General features: G+C 40.7%; 1 protein-coding gene across 3 annotated transcripts in view; it reads left to right on the top strand.

Moving 5' to 3' along the window:
- The window catches only part of ptpn13 (protein tyrosine phosphatase non-receptor type 13), a 303,931-nt gene that overhangs the window by 8,824 nt on the left and 280,927 nt on the right, over positions 1 to 14,180 (top strand). The window lies entirely within an intron of this gene.

The following is a 14,180-nucleotide window of genomic DNA, read 5'->3' as shown; positions in this document are numbered from 1 at the left end:
AGATGTTACGCCAAATCTTCACAAACTCGTAAGTAGAGGTGCTGCCATGCTTCCTTCATAATTGTATTTATGTGCCGGGCTCAGGACACATCCTCTGCAATGATAGCACCAATAAATTTAAAGTTAATATGACATGATGTAATATCAAACAGTGGCAAATCAACTTTGAAAAGTTTTTCCTCCAAATTAAAGCCCACAGCTTTCAGAGCAGTTTCTCACTATCACACTTGTATGAAGTTTGTAAGTGAACATATTGCTGGTGAGTGCCAAGTTCCTGTTTACATCAAAGTGTTGTAAAGATCATGACCATACTCAATTATTGTAGTCATTCATGCAAGATTCCTTACAGCTGCTTGTGCTCCCTTGTATTAGTACGTCCGAGTAACTAGATTAATAAAATACTGACACTAGTGGTCATTAGTGTTAAGTTTAATCCATTTGCTTTGAATATGTTTTTGAATGAGATTAGGAAATTAAGTCAAATATCACCCATCTCCTACAGCATTTCCTAAATGTATCTTACCTACTCAAGTAGTCAACTATTTCTAATGAAGGGGATTTTTGTTAGAACCAGAACTCAACTAATATAGATTTTCTAAAGAATCTTGTGCTTCCTAGATTTTATTATTAATATTTTTGAGATTGGTTTTAATTTTTGCTGGGGAAGTGATGAGTGTGGAGTATTTGTGTTGGGGTAGATGGAATTTGCTGTCACATAACTTTGGAAAAAATAGCCACGTTGTTCTCAATTCATTCAGGATTCAAAATGATTCTGAAAGACTGTCAATACTGTTTTTGCTCTTTGTTTTCAATATATAATGTGTTAACATTGAATTTATGTGAGGAGCTTGTTTTTATTAGATTATTTGTATTAGGACAGAGAAAAAAGATGCTGGATGCCGGCACTTGAACGTTGTGATATAATTTGACATTTCTTTCCATTGCATTACTTGTAAGACGTTATATTTCACAACATGTTCTGCAGGTAGTCTATTTTGAATTAACAGTTTTTGAATTAAGACTTGAATCTGACAGATTATAAAGGTATTTTCTGAAGCAATTGGCTATTTTTGTAGATTGTGCCCTCTGAATGCTTGTGAAAAAAAACGTTTATGTGCCTCAGCTGGGGTTTACCTACTTTGTAAGTTCTATGTTCCAGTGTTATTTTTTTCTCTGATTTGTTAACCTATTCATTTTAGGTGACATGATCCACGTTTCACTGAATTCAGTCATAGCCTTCATTATTCACTAATGGTCTTGTTTACTGATGCAAAATTCTTTTCAAGTCTCTTTCTAAGTCTCAAACATTTAATCACCTTGTAGTTGCCTCCTGAGCTTGTTTTTAAATGTTTGCTTGGTGGGAACATGCTTCCAATGCTCTGTCCCTAATTGTTCACAAGTTTATTTCTTTCATGGTATGCGAGGTACTATTTGGAAGCCAGTATATCATCTTCAAATGTTTGGATTCTTTTTCTGTTGTGAAGATTGCTTGCAGTAACTTTTGCAGTCTGGAATCACCAAGTGCTAGGGTGTGCAAGGAAATAATTGTCTCTCGCATTTGCATTGTTATTTCTCCATTTTTGAAACTGACTTGGAAAAAAAATGACATTCTGTTCTTTCTGCGATAACGGAATGATTGAGGACAAAAACATTCAATTCAAATTAATTCTGGAGAAGAAAAGTGTAAGATGATTTGTATGTTCAACTTCGTATTCAATAGGGAAGCGAAGGGCTGCAAGAATTTTTTTAGTTCTGAAATCATTCATTTCAATCATGAGACTTTCATCTTGTAAGGGATTTCTGATAATCACTCGCAGAGAATCACTGGTACATAATGAGCAGATTATATCTTACATTCTTATTTCAAAACATTCAAAAGGAACATGTTGCCAGCTCTTTCCCTCACCCTCTCCAGGTTTCACCTATCACCTACAACCCTGTACTGCTTTCTCCCCTCCTTCCACCTTTGTGCTTTGACTTCTTCCTTTCCAGTCCAGAAGAAGGGTCTTGGCCCAGAACATTGACTGTTTTCTCTCCATATCGGTGTGCAGTTGTTTTAAATGAGCGAGCTGTACAATTAGATCATCATCTTGCCATTCTTTTTTAAGAGTGGCCAGTGAAGGACATTGCACAAACTTGTGACGTCCAATATTACTGCTGAAGAGTTTGAGCTTTCCAAGGAAATTGGTTATTGTCTCTTTGTGTGATATGAGACTGCAGTTTTTCCTTGTGACTGTTTATTAAATAAATTCATTTCTTCAAATATATCTGACAGGTAAAATATGTCAGCTGTTTTGCTACCTCATTTGCATTATTTAGCATATTGCCCAGTTCATTTCATTCAGGGTTCCAATTAATACATTTATTCATATAATTTAGTACTATTTCATTAAAGCAGTAAATGCCCACACTGAGAACCACGGCCTTAAACCACCAGTTGTTGAGTTTAGATATTCCAAAACATCACTATTAATTTCCCTTAATTCCTTAGCTTCCATGAACTTCAAAATGGTAAGTACAGAAAAGAAATATTCATTTAACACCTCGCGCATCTCTCAAGTTTTGCACATAGGACAGCATTGATCCTTAAGGGAACATATTCTTTCACCAGTTAACATTTCAGTAGGTACATTTAATGTCAGAGAAATGTATACAATATACATCTTGAAATTCTTTTTCTTCGTAAGCATCCACAAAAACAGAGGAGTGCCCCAAAGAATGAATGACAGTTAAATGGTAAAACACCAAAATCCCCCCTACTCCCCCCTCACACATAAGCAGCAGCAAAGCAATGAGAACCCCCCCCCCAGCAGCAGCAAAGCAATGAGAACCTCCCCCCCCCCTCCAGCAGCAGCAAAGCAATGAGAACCTCCCCCCCCCCCCAGCAGCAGCAAAGCAATGAGAACCACCCCCCCCCCAGCAGCAGCAAAAAGCATCGGCCCCCCCCCCCCCCCCGGAGCACTTGAGCATGCAGCAAAGCATCAGTAAAGACACTGACTTGCAGTACCCCAAGGACTACTTGCTCACTTGGTAATTCGACATACCACAGGCTCTCTCTCCCCCTAATAAGGGAAAAAGACGTGTCCCTGTTTCACAGCCAGAGAGGAGACATAACAAAACAACTTACCAATTTATGGTGTTTAATGTCCGTTGCATTGCTTTTTCCGAGCTCTGTGCCCAAAGAACTCGGGTCTCTGGGCACACAACCAGCAGCCATCTCACTGCTTCCGATCTTCCGTGTACTCCCACGACACATCAGGCGGCTGCACCGGCCTTGAGTCCGCCCGTCTCCAGAGCCACAGAAAACTGGTGTCCTGACGGCGCACTTGTCTTCTGGGCTGCATTCTTGGCATATCAAAAAGCGGCTGGTCGTGAGACCCTGAGAGTGGGTCCCATTTCTGCAAAGAACCAAAATCATCATGGAACTCCATGTCAGGGTCTTCAAAAGAACCTTGGAAGGGGAAAAAGAGATACCAAAGATAGAAATAGAAATAGAGCTGTTTCCGAAAGATATTAAAGATAGAAATAGAGCTGTTTTAACTCTTTACCTACTTGTACAGTCATTTTGCATTCTCCTTAACCTTACCTGCCAAAGTTATTTCATGCCTTCTTTTTGCCCTCCTGATTTTCTTCTTAAGTGTACTCCTACATCTTTTATATTCCTCAAGTAACTCACTTTCTCCCAGCTCTTTGATCTGACACATGCCTCCACTGTTTCCTGACCATTACCTCAATATCCCACGGAAGTCATTGTGTTCCCTTAATCCTGCCAGTCTTGCCCATCACTCCAATAGGAATATAATGTCAATGAACTCTTATGTGACTTGTAAAATACTCCCACTTGCCAGGGATTTCTTTATCTGCAAACAGTCTCTCCCAATCAGCATGTGTAAGATCATGTCTAATGTCTTCAAATTTGTCTTGCCCCCATTTAGATTTTTAATTTGTGGACCAGTCCCATCTTTTCCCATACCTACTTTAAAAATAATAAAATGATAGTCATGGGTTCTTAAGATCTCCCCGCTGACATTTCAGACACATTCCTAGCCTCGTTTCCTGACAAGAAAATAAGTACTACCCCTCCCTAGTTGTCGATCTTGCATAGACCATATATTCGTACTAAGACAAATTCTCGAACAATCTGCAGAGTGGAACAGCAATCTTTATGTACTATTTGTGGACTTTGAAAAAGCATTTGACAGTATCCACCGAGAAACACTCTGGGGAAAATTCTGAGATACGGATTTCCCCCAAAAATTGTAAGCATTATCCAAATGATGTACAGCGACTTTCAGTGCAAGGTGATTTGTGGAAAGCAACTGACAGAAAGCTTCAGGGTTATGCACAGGAGTTAAACAGGGATGTATCCTATCATCTTTGCTCGTCATTTTAGCAATGGCTTGGCTTATGAGGGAAACAATCACAGAAAAGAAACTGGTATTCAATGGACACTTACCTCAACACTTGAAGACCTAGCTTTTGCTGATGATATCAGTCTACTAGCGAGGAGTTGTCATTGTGACATTCAGGAGAAATCAGACAGACTTACATCATCTGCATCACAACTTGGGATGAACATTCAAGTGACAAAAACAAAGATCATGAAGATGAACGCTTCCAACCTCCAACCAGTAATCATCAAGAATCAGCAAGTGGAAGAGGTAGATGAGTTCACGTACCTTGGGAGTAAAGTAAGCACTGATGGAGATATTGGTAAGGACGTATTAGCAAGTCTATCTAAAGCAAATCCAGCTTTTGACAGCCTCAATGCAGTTTGGAAATCCACACAACTCAAATTCAACACCAAAATCAGAATTTTTAAAAGCAACGTCCTAAGTGTGCTACTTTATGGAAGTGAACGTTGGAAGATGACAAAAGGCATCTGCAAGAAACTGGACGCGTTCCAGACAAAATGACTACGACGTATCAAGAAGATCTTCTGGCCTGAGAAAATCAGAAACCAAGACTTGCTTACATCTTGCAGTATGGAATCAATCTCAGTTTGTGTGAAAAGAAGACGATGGAGATGGCTGGGCCATGTAATGAGAATGCCAAATGATCAACTAGCAAAAGTAGCACTAAGGTGGACCCCACACGGAAAGCGAAGTAGGGGCAGGCCCAAAATGACGTGGTGAAGACCTGTGGAAGCAGAACTGAAAGAAGTTGGCATGAACTGGGTTACGGCAAGCAGCAGAGCGAAAGACCGGCAGACCCTTGTGGAGGCCCCATGTGCCACCTAGGCACTAAGGGTTCAGACGACGACGCCCTCTCTAGTCGGGCCATCTATTTAAAGCTTCAGGAAACTTCCCAAAACACACTTAAAAGTTCTGTTTCTTGATGATGTAAATGAGGTAGCAAAACAGCTGACATATTTTACCTGTCAGATGTATTTGAAGAACTGAATTTATTAAGCAAACAGAAGGAAAAAAACTGCAGTCTCATATTATGCAAAGAGGCTGTCATCACTTTCCTTGGAAAACTACAAACAAGTGAAAATCTGCAGATGCTGAAAAATCCAAGGGGCACATACATGCAAAATGCAGGAGGAACTCAGCAGGCCAGGCAGCATCTATGGAAAATAATATTTCAAAAAAGAAGGGTTTCGGCCCAAAATATTAACAATATTCTTTTGCATAGATGCTGCCTAGGAGTTCCTCCAGCATTTTGTGTGTGTTCCTTGGAAAACTCAAAACTCTTCAACAGTAATATTGGACGTCACAAGTTTGTGCAATTTCCTTCACTGGCCACTCTTACAACAGAAATAGGTTTGTCAGCTTTTGAATAAGGGAGATTCAGTGTGGTTTTCTGCATGGGAAATCATCTCACAAATTTTTGAAGAATCAATGAAAAAGATTGAGAGCAGTGTGGTGGATGTTGTCCTAATGGACTTTGAACAACTCCTTTGACAAAATAAATTATGAAGTGAGTAAACGGTTGGAAGGTGAATAGTTGCAGACTTTTCCTAAGGGTGGGGGGCATAGAAATAAGGTGAGTGGAAGAGCTTCAAAAGGAACCTGATGGGGGTTTGGGGGACAACCTTTTCTATACTGAGAGTGGCAGGTAACTGGAATGAGCCCCCAGAAGAAGCTGCAGAGGCAGGTAGAGTTACAATGTTTAAAAGACATTTGGACATGGATGGAAAAGGCTTAGAGGAATATGAGACAAAGGTAGGGAATTGGAATTAGCTCAGATAGACCTATTTTTTGGCCAGGAATAGAGTTGCACTGAAGGGCTTGTTTCTGTGCTTTATAACTCCATCCTTAAGCAGAATTTTGTGGAGGTTTCTTTCAGGTGTGAGGGATAATGACACTTGAATTTTAAGTTGTTGTATTTAATCAGTGGTGTTTCTTGGCACCAAGAGTACAAACAATTACATTGAGTCAATATGAGAAGATACATAATTCTAGTTAGGTCATATTTTTTATGCTGAAGGGTCCTGGTGAGGGCACGAACTGGTCTAATTCAGTAAGGGTGAAATGTTTTCTTTCCTGACCTACCATTTGTACAATTTTTAAGGTGAGAAATGTAATTATAGTTTCCCATGGCTGTAATATGATGTGAAGCAGCTGCTTAGTCTCTCAGCTAGTCTTAGCTACGGTTATCAGACTGAGTGTTGAGAGCATGAAATTATAATTGCTAAGTTGGAAAAGAAATCTGCGTTCCATTCTTAATTTGATCAAAAATTGGCATTGTATTTCTGTGTTTTTACAAAATCTCTATGGATAATATTTCAGCAAAGCATTATATTTGATTTTCTTGGAATATTCGGGCTGCACAGTAGCATAACAGTTAACATAATGCTGCTACTGTAGCGGTGTGCTACACGCAGCGCTGAAGTAACGATATGGAGTCGATGAACTGCAGTTACAAAAAGATTTTATTCAAACTTCATGGCCTCGCTTTAAAGTCTTCCTGATCTCGCCCTTCCCACGTGTGGATGCTGTAGGGGGCATGTATTCACAGTCCTGTCCCGCGCACGGGCTTTTCCCTTTGTTGGTGAAGCAGACTTGGTGCCCTTTTGGGACTGGCCTTTATGCCGGCGCACTGGCTATTTGTGAGCCGGTTTGAGTGCGCTAGGAAGTGGGTCGCCACACTACCATGCCAGTGACCTGGATTCAATCCTTGCTGCTGTCTGCAAGGAATTTGTATGTACTCCCTGTGAGCTTGTGGATTTCCTCTGGTTACTCTATTCAGAATCAGAATTGGGTTTAATATCACCGGCACAGGTTGTGAAATTTTGTTGTTGTGCGGCAGCAGTACTTTGCAATAAATAATAATGAAAACTGTGAATAACAACAAGAACTGTATATAAAGTTAAATTAAGTGAGTAGTGCAAAAACAAAGTAGTGAGGTAGTGTTCATGGGTTCAGTGTCCATTCAGAAATCTGATGCAGAGGGAAAGAAGCTGTTGCTGATTTGTTGAGTGTATGCCTTCAGGCTCCTCCCTGATCCAAGAGGGCATGCATGTCCTGGGTGATGAGGGTCCTTAATAATGGATGCCTCCTTTTTGAGGCATCGGTCCTTGAACATGTCCTGGATGCAGCGGAGGTTAGTGCCCATGCTGGAGATGACTGCACTTACAACTTTCAGCAGCTTATTTTGATCCTGTGCAGTAGCCCCTTCACACCAGACAGTGTTGCAACTAGTTGAAATGCTCCCCACTGTACATCTGTAGAAATTTGTGAGTGTCTTTGGTGACATGCCAAATCTCCTCAAAGTCCTAATGTTGTGCCTTCTTTGTACCTACATCGTTATGTTGGGCCCAACATCCTCAAAGATGTTGACAGCTAAAAATTTGAAGTTGCTCAGTCTTTCCACTTCTGATCCCTCTGAGGACTGGTGTGCGTTCCCTTGTCTTGCTCTTTCTGAAATCCACAATCAATTCTTCGTCCCACGTTCCAAAAGCTTACTGGTTAGGACAGGGGTCAGCAACCTTTACCACTGAAAGAGCCACTTGGACCCGTTTCCCACAGAAAAGAAAACACTGGGAGCCGCAAAACCCGTTTGACATTTAAAATGAAATAACACTGCATACAACGTTTTTTTTGCCTTTATGCTATGTATAAACAAACTATAATGTGTTGCATTTATGAAATTGATGAACTCCTGCAGAGAAAACGAAATTACATTTCTGCATGCAACAAAAACATTTTGAACTCCGAAAAAAAGACGTTGGGTTGAAAGTTACTTTTAAGTAAAATACTCAACGTCTATTTGAGTCCTTCTTGTATTTATGAAAAACGCCAAACTTAAATTTGCCGCCAGCAGCAAACCAAAAATAACGTCAGCCGGCTGTCAACCTGAAAAATAAAAGGACTATTTCACTGAACAATGAAAACATATGAATATACGTAAAATAATAGGCAATTAAAATATTTATCATACTTGTTCAGGTTGACTCATACCTGACAATGCAGTCGTATTCAGTAGGGAAGGATCGATGCTTAAGGGAGTGACCGGGAAGGATAGTGTGTTTTTTTCCTCTCTGAACTCACAGAAGCGTTTCCCAAACGATGTTTGCATTGCGATGATTGCAGAATGTAAATACTCCGAAATTATCATGTCGTGACCTTGTTTGAACTCTCTCAAATTGGGGAAGTGAGACAAAGTGCCTTTCTGTAAATCTCTGGCAAGCACTGTCAACTTGTGCTCGAATGCCAAAACATCCTCCAACATGTGCAGGGCTGTACGTCCTTACCCCGTTGAAGAGCTGTGTTCAGCGTGTTCAGGTGCGCTGTCATGTCTACCATGAAGTGTAGCTTTTCCGGCCACTCTGGCTGTTCCAGCTCAGGAAAGGTGAGCCCTTTGCTGCCCAGGAAAGTTTTCACTTCTTCCAGACACGCGACAAAGCGTTTCAGCACCTTCCATCTGGACAGCCAGCGATAAAAACACGTTGTAGCGGTGTCAGTAAACTGCAGTCAAAGATAGCTTTATTCGAACTAAACAGCCTTGCTTTTAAGCCTCCCTCAACCCAGCCCCCATGGACGCAGATGCTGCAAAAGACGCGTACTCACAAACCCCCGTAGGCTATCTCCCTTAGCCGGAATGCTGGCTAATTGTGAGCCGTTTCGGATGTGCCAGGAAATGTGTCGCACACTTAGATTGTACAAGATCACCATAATCTTCAAATTTAGAATTACATTTCAAAAGCTAACAAACTAACATAAAATACATTTTAATTAAATACTGACCAATTATTTCCCAAAGCCACAGGGAGCCGCAGCACAGAGGTGAAAGAGCCACAAATGGCTCGGGAGCCGCAGGTTGCCGACCCCCGGGTTAGGAGGTTAGTTGGTCGCATGGGTGTAATTGGGCAGCGTGGGCTTTTTTGGCCATAAGGACCTTGATACCCTGCTGTAATTCTAAATAATAAGTAAACACAAAAGATGTGGCTAATGTGATGCGATTACAGCTCTGTGGCATTGGAGTTTAGAGTTCAATTCTGGTGTACTCTTTAAGGAGTCTGTGTATATCCACCCCTTGGAATCCATTGGTTTCCCTGGGTGCTCCAGTTTCCATCCACAGTCCAAAGATGTACAGGGTAGTTTATATTGTAAATTGTCCCATCAGTAGGTTAAGTTTAAATTGGTGTTGCTGGGCTGGCGTGGCTGGAAGGACCTAATCCATGTGGTGTCGTTAACTAAATTTAATAAATACACTGGCGTAATAAACTGACCTGTTGAACAGTATGCAAGACACGTTTTTACCATACCTCAGGACGTGTGACAATAATAACACTAGGTGAAGCTGTGTTAAGCAACACAATAAGAATTGGACATTAATACCTGGTAGTTTAGAACTTGATGAACAGACTATCGGGGTTATTATCAGATTACTAATTATGGAGTTTGCTGTGCACATATTACTGGAGTTTATGTACAACAGTAGGTGCACTTTCGATACTTCACTGCTGGAAATGTTCCAAGGTCGTCATCTATTCTATGCAGTTACTCTCAAGTCTTGTTGCACCTTCTCACTCTTCGAATTCAATATTTTTAGTTTCTAGTCCTTACTGTTTTAGCCTTTCCTCAGTAATTGAGACTATATAATACCTTGCGAGCTGAAGGTGCACCTGCAAAATTTGCAATTAAATGCACACTGTCTAAAGAACAATATAGTGACACATCTTTCGGCCATACTACATTCATTCCTTAAATGTAATCACACAATAATTACTTCTTTGGTTCCAGCATGTTATAATAAAGTGAAAGACAGAGTTAAGTGAATTCACTGAAAAGAGCAGAATCTTATATTCAGGATTATCTGTGGCATTTCCCACTGATGTAATGCAACGTGGCTCTTGCCATACCTTTGCTCTGCTTGACATTCTGGTTTCAATATCAGTGTGAGAAGTCATGGCAGGGAAGAATAACCCTAGGTTCCTAGTATACCTTCATGTGACTGAGTCCTCCCTCGAATAGGTGGCAGCTTAGATCTTGCGGAATAAAGAAAATGCGCAAATCCTCGTAGAATGTAGCATTTACTAAGTGTTTCTGCTGAGGAAGGGCTCATTAATGGATGCCCTGAATAGGCAAATCTGTTGAAGTGCTCAACATTTGGGAAGCAAATCAGTATGCCATTTGCTTGCTGCTAAAGTTGAAAACTATAAACTCAATCCAGCAGGAGTAGTGCACTCTGAAATCTGTTTAAATCAGATCTGAACTGAGAACTGGCAGAGATCAATGGCAGCTGTCTGGGAAGATCCAGAGGCAAGGCATTTAAGAGTTAGTGATCTTTACTTCTCAGTGGACATTTGTATGTACAGTGGTGCTAGAAAGTTTGTGAACCCTTTAGAATTTTCTTGATTTCTGCATCAGTATGACCTCAAAAATGATCAGATCTTAACACAAATCCTAAAACTAGTTAAAGAGAACCACATTTAAAAAACACAAAAAATTATACTTTTTCATTTATTTATTAAAATAATCCAATGTTATATGTATTTGTTAGGAAAAGTACGTGAACCTTTGCTTTCAGTAACTGCTGAGACCCCCTTGTACCGCAATAACTTCATCCAAACATTACTGGTAACTGTTGATCAGTCCTGCTCATTAGCTTGGAGGAATTTTACAAAACTGCTTCAACTCTGAGCTGTTGGTGCACTTCCTTGCATGAACTGCTTGCTCAAGTTCTTCCACAAAGTTTCTGTAGGATTAAGGTCAGGACTGACTTGGCCATTCCAAAATGTGAAATTTCTTCTGCTTTAACCATTCTTTGGTAGGGTAGACTGAATTGTGTGTTTTGGGTCATCTTGCTGCATGACCCACTTTCTCTTGAGCTTCAGTTTATGGACAGATACCCTGACATTTTCCTGTTTCCCACGGTTATCTTGATTGTACTTCCTCCCACTGCCTCTTGCAATGACTTCATTATCTTAGTTCTTCTGCCTCTGTTGAAATTCCCCAGAGATAATATATTCCACTTTCCCTCTGAGAGATATATTCCCTCTGAAATGTCTTCATTCTTGATCTGTGACTCTGTCTTCATTGTATCTGTTTCCCACATATCTCCTTTTAACCGACCTCCTCAGACAGTGAAAGCAGAGGTGCAATGGTCCTCTTCTTCAACACTACTAGCCTTAACATTTAATGGATCATCTTTTGCAATTTCTACTAGCTCTAGTGAGATCCCACCACGAGATGTTTATTCCCTTTCCTTTAAGACATCACTTCATTTACAACTTATAATTTGCTTTCCCTTTACTGGGGACATAACTACTGTACTTGTTTAGGGCCAGTTATTTAAAACTGAAATACTTGGAAGTTCTTTTTTGCAGAGGGAGCTGAATATCTAGAGTTGTCTCCCCTGGTAACTGGTGGAAGTTGGATCATTAGAAATATTTAAAGTCATGTTTGATAAATATTTGATAGAATGAGGAATAGGAGGGTGTGCAGAAGAGGAGCTGAGGCCACCATAGAAGTGCCATGATCATCTTCAATGGTGGTACAACCTTGCAGGGCATGGTGAGCTGAAGCTGACTTCTATTTTTGTGTTCCATCCCCACCAACCACACTTGCTGTACAACATTTCTTCCTTCATGACATCTAGGGATACAGTCTTTCCAAATAAAGCAGCAATTAATTTATACTTTTTCCAATGTAATGTGCTGCATTTAGTGGTGTCATAAAGTCATCAAGTAATACAACACTACACAGGCCCCCAGGCAAGTGAGTCCATGCCCACTGTCAAAATCAGACGCAGATTGGATGATTGGTTTGTGAAGCACCTATTCCAGTAAGCAGGAGTGATGCTGGTTGTATGCCCCTTTAATTCAGGGATCACCAACATTTTTTGCATCGCGGACCGGTTTAATATTGACAATACTCTTGTGGACTGGCCGACGGTGGGGGTGGGGGGGTGGGGGGTGGTGTTAATCACAACCGGAATATAGGACCTATAATGTAGGTGATAAGTCAACTATAAGTCACTTATAAGTGGCTAACAATTTGATTTTTGTTTCTAAAAGGGATTATCTAACAAATTTAATATTAAACACACAGTGCATATTTTCCTCGCATGAATATAGTGATGAGTCAATTATAACTCACTTAAGTAAATAGCATCATAACATTTTAAGTAATGTTGGGATATTAAACACACAGTACGTATTTTCTTCATATGAACATATAAAATCATTGCAACGCACCAGTGAGAGGACAAGGTAAGGGCCGGGGGTCCCCATACTGGGGCCATGGTGGTCGCAGTCCAAAGAGAGCGACCGACCGACCGAGTGAGGAGTGCAACAGGGCACGTGGCCCCCCCACCCCCCCGTAGGTAGGTAGGATCTACCGGCCGACAAAAGTTAGGCTCGAGGAATGACTTGCAGTAGATCGCAGCGAGGTAGCTGCTCTGCTACTTACGAAACCCTGAGCCCGAATTAGGTCGTCTGCGAATATCTTAGCACCGGGTTCCCCACAAACATTTGGTCTGCTAAACAGGTTTAGAGGCAGCGCCCGTCTGTCCGTGCTCCAGGCCAGCAGCAACGGCGGCACTTCTCGCAGGCCACCTCACGTGGCCGGTTACCTGAGGCCAACCAGTGATCCCTGGCGCGAGGGTATCACTGTGATTAGGCGACTGATGACCTCGCGTGCGTTCAATTCAACAGTGGGTGTGACAGAGAATGAGGAAAGGTGCAGTTGACTGCTATCGTTTCACATCGCCAAATCATAACGTTTCCTCGCGGCCCAGTAGCACATGCTTTGGTTGGGGTCTGCTGCTTTAATTCTCCCATTTCATTCCTGCTCTGATCTGTCTGTCTGTGGACTCTAGCACTCTTAATATTGAGGCCCAGTGCAAACAAGGAATAGCATACCACCTTCCATCTGAAGATACTGTAGCCAGACTTGATATTAAATGTTTCAGCTTTAGCTCACACTATCTTTCTTTATCTGTATCAGATGAGATCTTTTCTACCTTTGGCTGATCTTTTTCCATTAGTACAGTCTGGCCTTGCTGAAGCAAAGCAATTCAAAGACTTCTGCTACATTAGCTAACAGAAATAGTCCCTTCTATGCAGCCTCCCACACCTTCCCTTCTACTGAAAACTAATTTGTATTCTCTTTTCCAGAATTCTGACAAAGGATCCTGTATCTAATATAGTATTTTCTATTTTTTTCCTGAGTACCTCTGAAACTGATTTCCTAATTTCACAAAAAGTGAAATTCAGTGCTTGGGACTTTGGTGCCAGACCAGTGGAATATTGCAGATATTGGAGTTATAATAGGGAATGAAATCCAACAACACCTATTTAATCCATTTTTTTGATGTGTTCAGTATTATAATAAATTTTCCAGTGAACCTGTTGAATTTAAAGGGACTGCTGGAAAAGGGAATCCAGTGAACCAATCAAAATTAATGGACTATGGCAAAATTCAGCAGCTGAGCCAGATGTTTAACCATTGGAATTTCTGGAAAATTGGAAGGTAGATTATTGGATCTTTACTGTATAAATGAGAATCCGAAGTTTTAATGTACACTTAATGTTGATAGGTTTACCCTTATTCTAGTTATTCTTAGCTACATCATTGGTTGATGGAAAAATGTACTTTTGTAGTCCTGATAAACAACCTATCTGATTCTGAGCTGAGTGGATAGAAGAGTATTCCTGCCTCCTTATTTTTTAAAGTTTTACTGCATTTTCAGTGCTCTGCATAATTGTCAAAATATTTTTGAAACATCTA

The sequence above is a fragment of the Hypanus sabinus genome, chromosome 14 (assembly GCF_030144855.1).
Source record: "Hypanus sabinus isolate sHypSab1 chromosome 14, sHypSab1.hap1, whole genome shotgun sequence".
Lineage (NCBI taxonomy): Eukaryota > Metazoa > Chordata > Chondrichthyes > Myliobatiformes > Dasyatidae > Hypanus > Hypanus sabinus.
The sequence above is the reverse complement of the archived record's forward strand: the minus strand, read 5'-3'. Positions and strand labels throughout refer to the sequence as shown.